This window comes from Castanea sativa, chromosome 5, assembly GCF_040712315.1.
Source record: "Castanea sativa cultivar Marrone di Chiusa Pesio chromosome 5, ASM4071231v1".
Classification (NCBI taxonomy): Eukaryota; Viridiplantae; Streptophyta; class Magnoliopsida; order Fagales; family Fagaceae; genus Castanea; species Castanea sativa.
The window spans coordinates 59,553,560-59,568,085 of record NC_134017.1 but is presented as its reverse complement, the minus strand read 5'-3'; positions in this window follow the sequence as shown (position 1 = coordinate 59,568,085).

Sequence of the window (14,526 nt, the reverse complement as noted above, 5' to 3'; positions counted from 1 at the left end):
GAATTTAATAGTAACAAAAAAAATGATCTCTCATGTGTACATGTTATTCACTAGTGTGTGTGTGTGTGTGTTTATATATATATATATATATATATATACACACACATGTGGGGAGTAAGAGGACCCAAGTGGGCATATGGGCCTTTGGACTGTAGCATGGAAGGCCGAACTGCTCCAGAATTAAACTCTACGAATTGGCCCATATGCCGAGGATCCGAGAGTACAGCCGAGGGCAAGCTTCTCCTCGGACAAATCCAAGAGAACTCAAGACTCCATTATGAAGGTCAAAGCACAACTCTGGAAAGACTAATGGTTAAGGGGGGACACCCTGAACCTTCTAGATGCACCAGTATTAAAGAAAATATCAAGGGGAAAGGCTGCCACCTCCGCATTAAAAGCTCTGCACCTACCTCCTTGGCCGCATTGATGGGGAAGTGACCCCTGAACAGTAGGGCTGAAACTTCTAGTCACTGTCCAAAAGGTATCAGAAAAGGAAGTATAAAAGGGGGGTAAAGGCCAGAGAAAAAAGGGGGGGAAGAAAAGGAAAAAAGAAACGAAGGATTGTAACTTTTAAGTGAGAAATAGAAATAATACAGAAGTAATCCTCGGCTTACATCCGAGGAGGCCTATTCACAATTACCTTTTGTTATTTACACGTGTTTGTGACTCTTAGCCCGTTATCAAGTTCTCAGCACTTCTAACCTAGGTTTCAAGCCCACGCTCTACAAATTTTATTTTCTGAGGCTTATTGGGCCTGAGCCCGTAGTTGTCTTTGGGTCCAGGTGCAATTGTGCACTTACAATTGGCGCCGTCTGTGGGAAACCTAGTCTAGAAGGAGTTGGGATACTATGGCAGGCCTGGGTTCTCACCATGCAGAGTCACAGGGGTCACTACCGGAGGATCTTTTCGAGCGTCTTGAGCGTCGAAGGGATTGTGAGGGAAGTGTCCATACAGAATACCCTGGGGCTAGCCATACTCATGGTGGGGGTAGCACCACCCATGGGGATGGTGCTAAAGCCATGCAGAAGGAGATTAATCGCTTGAAGAGAAAGTTACGCCGCGCCAGACGCAGGTCTTCACCGTCATCATCTGATCCTTCCTCAGAGGAGGTGCGGGGAGGTAGCCGCAGCTCAAGGTCATGCTCACCCCCCAGTGTAATGTCCTCTGGTGAGGAGGACGACCAGCCAGCTCGCAGACGCAAGAAGCTTCCTTCTAGGGGCTTAGGGAACGATGCTATGAGTCGGGCGCTGCACCAACTCTCCAAATCTCCGTTTTCACGGAGGATTGAGAAGGGGAGGCTTCCTAGGAGGTTTACTCAACCCACCTTTACCATCTACAATGGCCAGACTGATCCGGTGGAGCATGTGAGTCATTTTAACCAGAGGATGGTGGTGCACTCTCACAACGAGACCCTGATGTGTAAAGTTTTCCCCTCTAGCTTGGGACCTGTTGCTATGAGGTGGTTCAACAGCCTTAAATCGGGGTCTATAGGTTCGTTTGGGGAGCTTACTAGAGCGTTCGCTTCGCGGTTCATTACATGTAGCAGAGTACCTCGGCCATTGGACTCGCTGTTATCCATGACCATGAGGGAAGGGGAGACGCTGAAAGCATACTCCGACCGTTACTGGGAGATGTTTAATGAAAAAGATGGCGACTTTGATGAGGTGGCTCTCAATACCTTTAAGGTAGGTCTTCCTACTGATCACGACCTGAGAAAATCTTTAACTAAAAAGCTTGTCTGCAGCACACGTCGTCTTATGGACCGTATTGGCGAGTACGAGAGGGTGGAGGAAGACCAACAGCAAGGAAAGGGTAAGGAGAAGGTTATCCCGCAGGAGAGAAGGGATTTCAGGTCGGACAGGTACCACAATAACAAGCCGAGGAGAGATTACGTTGGGCAGTCTGGCTCGGCAGTACCTCAGGCCATGAACACTGTGTTCCAAGAACCAGTACATCAGTTGTTAGAGAAAGTTTGTAAAGAGCCCTTCTTTAGGTGGCCTAGCAAGATGGCAGGAGATCCCACAAAGAGGAATCAGAACCTCTTCTGCCAATACCATCAGGATGTGGGCCACACTACCGAGAATTGTCGGACCCTTTGGAACCACTTGGAGCAGCTTGTCAGTGAAGGAAAACTGAAGCAGCACTTGTGCCAACCTAGCGGGCAGGACAGTCAATCTGGCTTAAACAATCAGAAGAATAATTCATCTCGACCGGCGTTAGGAACAATTAATGTTATTTTTGCTGCACCTGGCAGGACCGGCTCGGGTCCCACCAAGGTGTTGGCAGTTTCAGATCCTCATGCCGAGGAGTCGAGCTGCAGGCCGAAGAGGTTGAAGCTAAAATTGCCCGTCTTGGGATTTTTCGAGGAGGATAAGGTAGGTACTATCCAACCCCATGACGATGCTCTTGTAGTTATGCTTAGGATAGGGAACTATGATGTGAGGAGAGTGATGATAGATCAGGGCAGCGGTGCAAATATCATGTACCCTGATCTATTTAAGGGGTTAAGATTGAAGCTGGAAGATCTTACTCCTTATGACTCGCCACTTATAAGCTTCGAAGGGAGAGTCTTTGTGCCGAAGGGACAGATCCGTTTGCCCGTTCAATCCGGCTCAGAAACGGTTGAGGTGGATTTCATTGTGGTTGATGCGTACTCTCCATATACAGCCATCCTCGCCAGGCCATGGCTGCACACTCTTGGGGCTGTCTCCTCTACCTTGCATGTTAAGGTTAAGTTCCCCTCGAGGGAATGTGTTGAAGAGGTCCTTGGCAGCCAATCGGTGGCCAGGCAATGCATATCGGCTGTAGTGCTGCACCAGACGGAAGCCGAGTCATCGGCTCTGATCACCAAAGACTTATACCAGTTAACAGCTCCTGATGCACCTGGAATGGTGACAGAAGAGGAGGCTCATTGTGAGGAGTTAGAGAAGTTTCTGATAGCCAATGATCCAAAGAGGTTCTTCCAAGTAGGCACACGTTTGCCACACCAGGAGAAGATGGAGTTGTTGGAATTTCTGAAGGACAATATTGATGTTTTTACATGGGACCCTTATGAGGCTCCAGGCGTAGATCCGAACTTCATTTGTCATCGTCTGAATGTTAACCCTGCCATTGTGCCGAAAAGGCAGCCACCTCGACGTTCTTCCAAAGAGCATGCCGAGGCTGTAAAGGAAGAGGTGCTCAAACTCAAGAGGGCTGGGGCTATTAAAGAAATTTTCTACCCCGAATGGTTGGCGCATACGGTTGTGGTTAAAAAGAAGAATGGAACGTGGAGAGTATGTGTGGACTTCACAGATTTGAACAAGGCCTGCCCCAAGGATTCGTTCCCAATGCCGCGTATTGATCAACTGGTGGATGCCACTGTCGGACATCCTCGAATGAGTTTTTTGGACGCCTTTCAGGGTTACCATCAGATTCCACTAGCATTGGAGGATCAGGAGAAAACTGCTTTCATTGCTCCAACAGGGAACTACCACTATAAGGTCATGCCATTCGAGTTGAAGAATCCTAGGGCTACCTACCAGAGAATGATGACTAGAATGTTTGAACAGCAACTAGGGAAGACCATTGAGGTGTATGTAGACGACATGGTGGTGAAGAGCAAAACAATACCTTCACACGTCAAAGATCTAGCCGACACCTTCCAGGTGCTAAGAAAGTACAAGCTGCGCCTTAACGCCTCAAAGTGCTCTTTTGGCGTGGGGTCCGGAAAATTTTTGGGATACATGATTACTCACAGAGGCATAGAGGTGAACCCAGCGCAGGTCAAGGCTATTCAGGATTTGCAGCCGCCTCGGAACCCAAAAGAGATCCAGAAATTGACCGGAATGATTGCCGCATTGAATAGGTTTATCTCTCGATCAACTGACCGATGCCGTCCTTTCTTCCAATTATTGAATAAATGGAAAGGGTTTCAATGGACCGAGGATTGCGTGTTAGCTTTTCAACAGCTTAAGCAATATCTTTCTCGGCCACCCATCTTGTCTCGCCCCGAGGCGGACGAGGTCTTGTTTGCTTATCTGGCAGTGGACGTCCACTCGGTCAGCCTGGTCCTTATAAGGAATGAAAGCGGGGTGCAAAGACCAGTCTACTATGTTAGTAAGTCTTTAAATGAGGCCGAGGTGCGCTATCTGCTCTTGGAGAAAGCGCTTCTGGCCATAGTTCATGCCACGCGCAAGCTTCCTCATTATTTCCAGTCTCACACCGTAGTGGTTCTGACCCAATTGCCTCTCAAGGCAGTGTTACGCGGCGCCGATTACTCTGGTAGGGTGGCAAAGTGGGGAACCATTTTAGGGGCTTTTGACGTTAAATACAAGCCTCGCACCTCGATGAAGGGCCAGGTCCTCGCTGACTTGGTGGCAAAGTTTACTGAACCATTGCTAGAAGAAACTCTAAAAGAAGCACACATGGATGGAAAATCAGTTAGTGTGATCACGGCAGTGCCTTCGACTTGGAAAGTGTATGTGGATGGGGCTGCTAATCAGAGAGGGTCTGGTGTTGGACTTGTTCTAATGTCCCCTGAGGGAATTGTCTTCAAAAAATCTTTGAGATTGGCATTCTCGGCTACTAACAATGAGGCCGAGTATGAAGCAGTCTTGGTGGGCATGCAGATGGTACGTAGGATGGTTGGAAAGGAAATCCATGTGTTCTCGGACTCTCAGTTAGTGGTCGGCCAAGTCATGGGGACCATGGAGGCTAGGGACCCCAGAATGCAGGAATATTTGGCCCAGGTCAAGCGTCAGCAAGCTGAGTTTGACTCCTTCGTCTTAGCTCATATTTCTAGGAGTGGAAACACCCATGCAGATTCTTTGGCTACGTTGGCAACATCCTCGGCTCAGGACTTGCCTAGGGTTATCCTCATGGAGGATTTGTTGGAGCCAACTCTTACCGTTGTCAGCACAGTTCACATTCATCTGATAAGGCCTGGACCTAGTTGGATCGACCCGGTTATATCTTTTCTTAAGAATGATACCCTTCCTGAGGACAAATCTGAGGCAGAAAAGATACGTCGAAAGGCGCCGCATTTCTGGTTGTCCGAGGACCAGAAGCTGTACAAACGATCCTTCTCAGGACCGTACTTGTTGTGCGTGCACCCTGAATCAACGGAAGCACTACTGAAGGAACTGCATGAGGGGATTTGTGGAAGCCACACTGGGGGAAGGTCCTTAGCCCATAGAGCTCTGACTCAGGGTTATTGGTGGCCCAATATGCAGAGAGAGGCTCAGGACTATGCCAAAAAATGTGATCAATGCCAGAGGTTCGCCCCTAATATTCATCAACCTGGAGGGGTTCTTAACCCTCTCTCCAGTCCTTGGCCTTTTGCCCAATGGGGATTGGACATAGTGGGGCCATTCCCGAGAGCTGCAGGAAACAAAAGATGGCTTCTCGTGGGGACAGACTATTTCACTAAATGGGTTGAGGCCGAACCCTTAGCAAATATCAGAGACGTTGACTCCAAGAAGTTTGTCTTGAAAAACATCGTCACTAGATTCGGTATACCACACACACTCATCTCAGACAATGACGTTCAGTTCGACAGTAAGGCTTTTAGGAAGTATTGTGGTGAAATGGGCATCATAAATAGATACTCCACCCCAGCTTATCCTCAGGGAAATGGACAAGCCGAGGCCGTTAACAAGGTCATAGTCAGTAGGCTCAAGAAAAGGTTGGACGATGCGAAAGGCAGATGGGTAGAAGAGCTGCCACATGTTCTGTGGACGTATCGGACCACACCGTGCAGGTCCACGGGAGAAACGTCGTTCTCTATGACTTATGGAGTCGAGGCGGTTATACCCCTGGAATCTGGTTTTCCCACCCTAAAGACGAGTTCTTTTAGCCCGGAGAATAACAATGGACTCCTTGAGAAAGGTCTCGATTTACTTGAGGAACGACGCGAGGCAGCTATGGTCCAAATGGCCTATTATCAACAGAAGCTAAAACGGGGATATGATGCTCACGTGAAACTAAGGCCGCTCGCACTCGGTGATCTTGTATTGAGAAAAGTTGTGGGCACTTCTAAGAACCCAGCTTGGGGTAAGTTAGGTCCCAACTGGGAAGGCCCCTATTGCATTGTTTAAGCAGCAGGCATAGGGTCATATCGGCTAGCTGACTTAGATGAAAGAATTGTACCACGCCCATGGAATGTAAATAACCTTAGAAGGTATTATTATTAATAAAATGTGCTTTTGTTAGTTAACATTTCAAAGTTATAAGTACCTCTTACATTTGAAGTTACTATTCTTAAGAATCAAACAGAAACTTGGTTAAGTGTAGTCCTCGGACCACAAACCTTGTGGAAATTGATGTCTTGTCATTTGTTAAACAGAACCTTAGTTATGCCGGGTCCTCGGACCTCCTACTTTGGGGAAATTAACATTTGAAGTTACTATTCTTAAGAATCAAACAGAAACTTGGTTAAGTGTAGTCCTCGGACCACAAACCTTGTGGAGATTGATGTCTTGTCATTTGTTAAATAGAACCTTAGTTATGCCGGGTCCTCGGACCTCCTACTTTGGGGAAATTAACATTTGAAGTTACTATTCTTAAGAATCAAACATAAACTTGGTTAAGTGTAGTCCTCGGACCACAAACCTTGTGGAAATTGATGTCTTGTCATTTGTTAAATAGAACCTTAGTTATGCCGGGTCCTCGGACCTCCTACTTTGGGGAAATTAACATTTGAAGTTACTATTCTTAGGAATCAAACAGAAACTTGGTTAAGTATAGTCCTCGGACCACAAACCTTGTGGAAATTGATGTCTTGTCATTTGTTAAACAGAACCTTAGTTATGCCGGGTCCTTGGACCTCCTACTTTGGGGAAATTAACATTTGAAGTTACTATTCTTAAGAATCAAACAGAAACTTGGTTAAGTGTAGTCCTCGGACCACAAACCTTGTGGAAATTGATGTCTTGTCATTTGTTAAACAGAACCTTAGTTGTGCCGGGTCCTCGGACCTCCTACTTTGGGAAAATTAACATTTGAAGTTACTATTCTTAAGAATCAAACAGAAACTTGGTTAAGTGTAGTCCTCGGACCACAAACCTTGTGGAAATTGATGTCTTGTCATTTGTTAAGCCGAACCTTAGTTATGTCGGGTCCTCGGACCTCCTACTTTGGGGAAATTAACATTTGAAGTTACTATTCCTAAGAATCAAATAGAAACTTGGTTAAGTATAGTCCTCGGGTCACAAACCTTGCCACTGTTCTTAATATCTTGTCACTGTTCTTATTCTTATCACTCGTTTTGTGGAAATCATTATCTCACCATTCATTAATTTGGATCTCAAGTTCTTAATTTTTAAGTGTTAAACAAATTTTCGTAAGGAATGGTCTTCGGACCTTACATCCTACTGAAAGCAATACGTCAGGTTACAAAAGGTTTAACTGTCATGTGAGTTGTCTAACTGTGACATTATTTGATGTCTAAATTAAGTTATGTGGCTGTTCTGAAGTCATAGTGGTTTGCATGGTGGAGTTATACTTATTTATTCTGTTTTCCCTTTAACTATTTGTTATTGAAAACTTTCATGGCAAGCACCAAAAGAATAAAGTAAAACAAAGACAACATGAACGAAAGTTGAATAAAAATTTTCTTCATTAATTATATACAAAGAAGGGGAGTACAGAAAGTTCCTATACTAGGCCCTAAACTAGGGAATGGGGGTCTTGAAGGGAGCTGCTGTCAGCCTCAGTACTCTTCAATTCCAGCCCAAAGGTGGACAAGGCTTGTTTCCCTTTGTTTGTTGAAGGAATGGGGGGCTCCGCGATTTGGATCTGCTCCTTCTCGGCACCACCGCACTCGTCCTTCTCTTTATGGGAACCTTCAGGTTCTGTAGGAGCAGGAACGAGCTCTTCCACCACAGGAGGAAGGGCAGGAAAGGCAGCAACAGGAGGGTCTTCAATTTCCTGAATGTCTAGGGGAAGCCAGATGTTCTTGGGCTTCCTCAGCTCGGAAGCTTGAAGAACCCCTACTGCATTCATGGCCTCTCCCCAGACCTGCTGACAGTACTCTCTGCACAAGGCCGCAAAAGCCTCTTTCAGCTCTTCTTGCGTTCTAGTCACCCCCTCCTGATAACTGGCCTTCTTTGCAGCCTCCAATGCGTGCTTATGGGCGCGAGCCTCCTCCTTAGCCCGCGTAAGCTCCTTTTCCAAGTCAGAGCGTGCCTGTTAGACTTGGGCGAGCTCGTCATCCTTTTGACGAAGGAGCTTACACTGTCCCTCCACTTGGGTCTCCATCGTCTTTAGGCTGGCTTTGTCACCATCTCTCTCTCTTTTTAGATCGGCCAACCTTGATGTGAGCTTCCCATTCTCAGCTAGGGCCTGGCTTAAGGACTTTTCTGCCTCTTGCTTTAGTTCTTGCTCCATCCCAGCGCGCTTCTGAGAATTCTCCATGAACTTCTCACCTGCGAAAACTTCTTGGATGGACTGTAAAAATATTGGGAGGTTAAATATGCTAAAGTATTTACAAGTGAATATAAGGTACGAGTGCAAGGTGGAACTTACCAGAGCTAAACCTCTTTTTAACAAAAGGAACAGCTGCGGCTGGCCCATCTTCTCCAAGGTTTCCATGTCCTTGGGCAGCAGAAGAGGGTGCTCCAGCACCTCGGCTAAGTGATGAGCGTGGCCTTGCTGGATAGCCCTAATGCTGGAATGGCAGGGAGTGGGCGCGTCGTCCAGTCTCAAGTCAAGAGATCAGGTAGCTAGTGCTCGGCGCACCTCGGCCATATCTCTAATCTCCCCGTTTTCAACTGAACAGGCGCGCCCTTTGCCCTTGTCCAACTTTTGCTGCTGGACCGGCGCGGGCTGTTTCATCTTCTTCTGCTTTTCACCTCCAGCCCCCTCAGCCTTCAATTTCCTTTTCTTCTTGGGATATTCGGCTGGAGGCTTAGGGTCGGCTGGAGGAGGAGGAGGTAGTGGTAAAACCGGGGGAACCTGGGACCCCCGTGTCCCCTTTTTTGCCACTTGGGCGCCTCTATCGGTCATAAGATCCTTTAGCTTGTCCATCTCTTCTTCAATGGAACTGTCGTCTGGATGCGCTATCACTAGACCCGCGATCTTAGAGGCCTCAGCTTCTTCTTCTTCCTTATCGAAAAGGATGACAAATAGGTTACCGCGAGATCATGGAGAGTCCTCGAGCCGAAACTGGTCTATCTCCTCGTCCAATGTGTTCGAGGAAGACACTCGCTCTTCTGGGACGTCAATAGCTTGAGAGTGCACAGCGAGGGGAACTGCCGCTATGGGCTGTGTGTACAACACTGTATGTGGGGCGTCAGGGATGTCGTGGTCGGCCAAAAAGTGGGGTCTGGCTACGTTAATTCTTCTACGCCTACGGTCACCCGCGGTTATGGCATTCTCGATCTCCTAGAAGTCCGAGGAGACGGGATCGTACCCCAAAATCAAGTGGGCCGCTCTAAGTTGTAGGTCTCTGCTAATAAACACCTCGGAGCGTAGCACTCTATTCAAGTCTGCAACGTTGCAGTGGCTTAAGCGCGGGCGCACATTTTGCTTATCTGCAAAGAAAAACATCCAAATAAACAAACATGGTCAGAGGTGCAGAACATATAATAAAGTAAAGGTATACGCTCGAGTAAATGCAAATACACATTCCTAGATGATTTAGGGAGTTATGGGATGGGAAGTTAAATCCTAAGGTGTCACACCTAAAACTCCCCATTCAACTGGGCAGTGAGGGCCGTCGTGCCAATTGCCAAAGACGATGAGGTAGCCATCCTTCATGCCTTTGTTGGACTTGGGCAAACAGGAGATCAACCTAACTACGCTGGAGCGGGATTTGATGTAATAACCGACTCCAGTGAGTTTGTGGCATTCGTACATAAAGACGACGTCATGCCAGGTGAGGTTCAGACCCATTTGCTCGTTTAGAGCGTCGACGCTACCCAAAACTCTAAAAACGTTTGGAGCGCACTGATCGGGACACAACCGGTAGTTGTGGAGGTACTCCCTAGTTACAGGCTTCGTTGGGAGGGTCATCCCACCTTCTACAAAGGCTACCATTAGGATGATAACCTCTCCAGCCTTCCTAGAACCGGCCACGGCTTCCGCCGGACAGTATTCTAAACCTACGTCGCTGGGAATACGATACTTGGCTCTAAAGCCTTTCATCCCAGCAGCGGTATCAACTAGACATTGAAACTTTCCCATCAGAAAGGAACGAAATGCTGAATTCTAAGAGGGAGAATGATTATAAGGGGAGCCGAGGACAGGGTCCGAGGAGAAAGGGTTAAGAGAAAAAAGGAATAGGAACTTACAGACTTGAAGTTGTGCGAGTTTCCACGGATTTGTGCAGACAAAAGGTGGTCATTGATGTTTTGATGGGATTAGCCTCTGGAGAAATAAATGAAGGCGCAGGTTCCCGAAGCGTCACAACGTGCGGGAAGCGGCCTCGAAATTGTATTTGTCCCGCCCAAATTTTCACGGAGTAACAAGGACCGTTGGATGCTAATCTCACCGTTGAACATGGGGGACAAGTCATAACTTACGGTAATAAATGCGCGCGTTTTTGAAAATAAAACCGCCAAGTGGCACCCTCTGGAATGTGAAACGGTTTTCACTCGTATAGTTATTTACAGAAAGTGTAGGGAAAGTGTTCGTTGGATCAAAACCCTATTTTTCTCCTCGGATGATCAAAAATAGAGTTTTGAGGGGCTATTGTGGGGAGTAAAAGGACCCAAGTGGGCATATGGGCATTTGGACTGTAGCATGGAGGGCCGAACTGTTCCAGAATTAAACTCTACGAATTGGCCCACACGCCGAGGATCCGAGGGTACAGCCGAGGGCAAGCTTCTCCTCGGACAAATCCAAGAGAACTCAAGACTCCATTATGAAGGTCAAGGCACAACTTTGGAAATACTAATGGTTAAGGGGGGACACCCTGAACCTTCTAGATGCACCAGTATTAAAGAAAATATCAAGGGGAAAGGCTGCCACCTCCGCATTAAAAGCTCTGCACCTACCTCCCTAGCCACATTGATGGGGAAGTGACCCCTGAACAGTAGGGCTGAAACTTCTAGTCACTGTCCAAAAGGTATCAGAAAAGGAAGTATAAAAGGGGGGTAAAGGCCAGAGAAAAAAGGGGGGGAAGAAAAGGAAAAAAGAAACGAAGGATTGTAACTTTTAAGTGAGAAATAGAAATAATACAGAAGTAATCCTCGGCTTACGTCCGAGGAGGCCTATTCACAATTACCTTTTGTTATTTACACGTGTTTGTGACTCTTAACCCGTTATCAAGTTCTCAGCACTTCTAACCTAGGTTTCAAGCCCACGCTCTACAAATTTTATTGTCTGAGGCTCATTGGGCCTGAGCCCGTAGTTGTCTTTGGATCCAGGTGCAATTGTGCACTTACAACACACATACCAATCACTAAAAGAATGAGTTTAAGGGGAAAAAATCATTATTTTTGAGTTGGAGTAGTAAGAAAAATTTATGAAATTAAATAAAAAAAAAATGATATTGAAAAAAATAACACAAAATTTTATTAATTACGCAAAAGAAATAAATATTATTTTATTTATTAATTTTTTGTGGGAATTAATAAGAGATAGAATATTATATCTCTAGTTTAGTTTGTGTTGTATAAATAGGCATATATAAGATGGGCTATAATATATATCAAAAGGTGCCTAATGAAAGGTCGTAACCTTTCATATTTGATATACCAAAAGGAAAAAAATTGTTACAAAAATATATATACATACATACATACATACATACATACATACATACATATATATATATATATATATATATATATATATATATATTATTAAAAGTGATGTGGTATTATTATTATTTTTTTCCATTTAAGCTATGACATGGCCATATCAACCACTCATATTTAGATACATCAGCATCTAATGTAATATCTTAATAATAGATATGAAAACTGTACAAACCGTTTGTTAGATAAGCATTTTTTGTTAGTGAGTTAACGGTAGGAACTTTTTTTTTTTTTTTTTTTTTTTGCACAAAAGAGCAGTAATGGTAGGAACTAAATTGAGTGCAATTTTAAATAGTAAGGACCAAATTGACTGCTACCAAAATATAAGGACCAAATTAATTATGACACCCAAATGTAAGGATCAAAATGGTATTTTTGACTTTTTTTTTTTTTAATGTACCAGCCCGAACACCAAAAAAATCTCCAATACATGCCGACACAGTCCACTATTGATCAATTTATTTTGTTATCAAACTTTACAGAACTTGAGTTACGTACTGAACTCAACTTCTTTATTCTAGTTTAATTCGTTAATTTGCTGAATAAGATCAAGGGTAGGGTTATAAAGTAATCAAACAAATTTGAACACTAAGATGTTGAAATTTGGTTATTTTATTTTGTCATCAAACTTTACCGAACATGAGTTATTAATGGACTCAAACCTTTTTGCTCAAGTCTAATTCGTTAATGTTCTGAATAATTTTGAATTTATGCCATTACAAACTTTGTTGATTTGGTTAAATAACTTCACCCGGTATGTCAAAAACATGAATTTCTACCTTTGTTTACGCGTATAATCTGTAATTATAAAATTTACTAATTAATTTATGGGTAAAATTTAGGTACAATATTTAAGTGTTTGTCCTTAAATTCTCCACTTAAAATTTAGTCATGTGGCTTTCTTCTCATGAAAAAAGAAGCATACTCTTTTTTTCTTTAAAGTAAACACATAACTGAATTTTAAGAGGGATTTTTAAAAAATAGTATCTAAGGTATTATACCTAAATTTTGTCCAAAATGTATTTACACTTTGAGAGAAATAATTTCTATATGAAATGATAAAAAATTGTATTTTTTACAAATTTGACTTTATAGTTGCAGTGTATCAATCAACTCAAATGGAATAGTTATAATCCGTTGGACCAATTGGACCAATTATGCAGTGTTCATATATAATATATTCAAATTGGACCAATTATGCAATTCGACCACTAACTTGGTAAACTGGTACCTAAGCTGATTTGGTCGTTTAATTGGACAACTTATGCAATTAAACCAATAAAATCCAGTAAAATCCAATAGTTTTTTACAACCTAAACAGATTGCTCCGACCCGACTAATTTTATAATTTTGAGCAAAATTACCTTTATATGTTCATTGCAATACCATTTTCTAAATTTGGAGTATAATGAATATATGAAATTTCATAATCACGTTTAATGTTAGACTTTTTAATAAAGATAGTTTTTCAAGTTTTAGCTAAGATTGTAATCCATTGGATTAAAACAACTAGTGAGATGTGTAATATGCATAAAAGAAAATTAAAAGGCTGCATGGAATAAAAATTAGATATTGATGAAAATCTATCAACCATCATATATATAGTAACTAATATCTGTTTGTGTTGATATACTTCGTCACAATAGACTGAGATAACTAAGGTTCTCGGTAGGGTAGGGTTGCTCTCATCCCTGCTCTACTGTAGTATTCCGTTTCCCTTTCAAAGTGGAGGAGTCGTCCCCTCTAGCGATCTCACTGCTAGTAGGATGTTGGTTTTTCTCTTGGTTTTTCTCTTGTTTATCTTTTGGCGGGCAAGGATGGAGGACCTCACTCGTAGTTGGCAAAGGTTATCTCTTTCCAACAAAGAGGGAGTGAACGTGAATCTGTCAAAGAATAGGAAAATACAGGGGTCTGCCCGAGCAGCCAAGTTCCTTTCTCGTAGGTTGTTGAACATCGATGTTGTGGCTCGGACTTTTTTACCTCTATGGCGTGCAAGTGGGGATTTTCATGTCAGTGATACAAAGAATAACTACGTGGTGTCCACTTTTGATTTGGAGGAGGATGTGGATAAAGTCCTCATGGGTGAGCCTTGGTCCTTTGACAGACATCTAGTGGTTTTTCTCCGGTATGATGGTTCGACCCCAATCCAAGAACTAAACTTTGAAAGGGTTTCGTTCTGGGTGCAGATCCATCACCTACCTTTCTCTCATCTTACTGAGGAGGTAGCGACTAGCTTAGGTGAAACTATTGGACCAGTCATTAATCCGAGAGATGTTTCTAAGATATGGGGTGGAACGTTCATGAGGGCTAGGGTTTCGTTGAACATTTTGGAGCCGATATGCCATGGTAGAAAAGTCATGTTTGGGAAAAACTTTGTACGATGGATTGCTTTTAAGAGGGCGTTTGGATGCAGCTTAAAGTTGCTGCGTTCACGTTTTGCTTTTTTTTTTTTTTTTTTTCGCTGCTGCAGGGGACAAGCGTGCAGTGCGCGCACTGTGCGTATACTATGCGCGTACTTTTCATGTACTTTTTTAGCAATTTTTTATTAAAAATGGGTCCTACAATACTATTTACACATTTAAAAATTATTTTGCTACAGTGTTTTCAGTTTTCAATTTTCAGTTTTCAGCAATAAATTCTATCCAAACGGACCCTAAGTATGAATGTCTACCAAACCTATGCTATTGGTGTGGTAGATTCACTCATGACGATAAGGAGTGTCCAACTTGGCTACAGAGTAAGGGTTCTCTTACTATGGAGGAGCAGCAATTCGGACCCTGGCTCA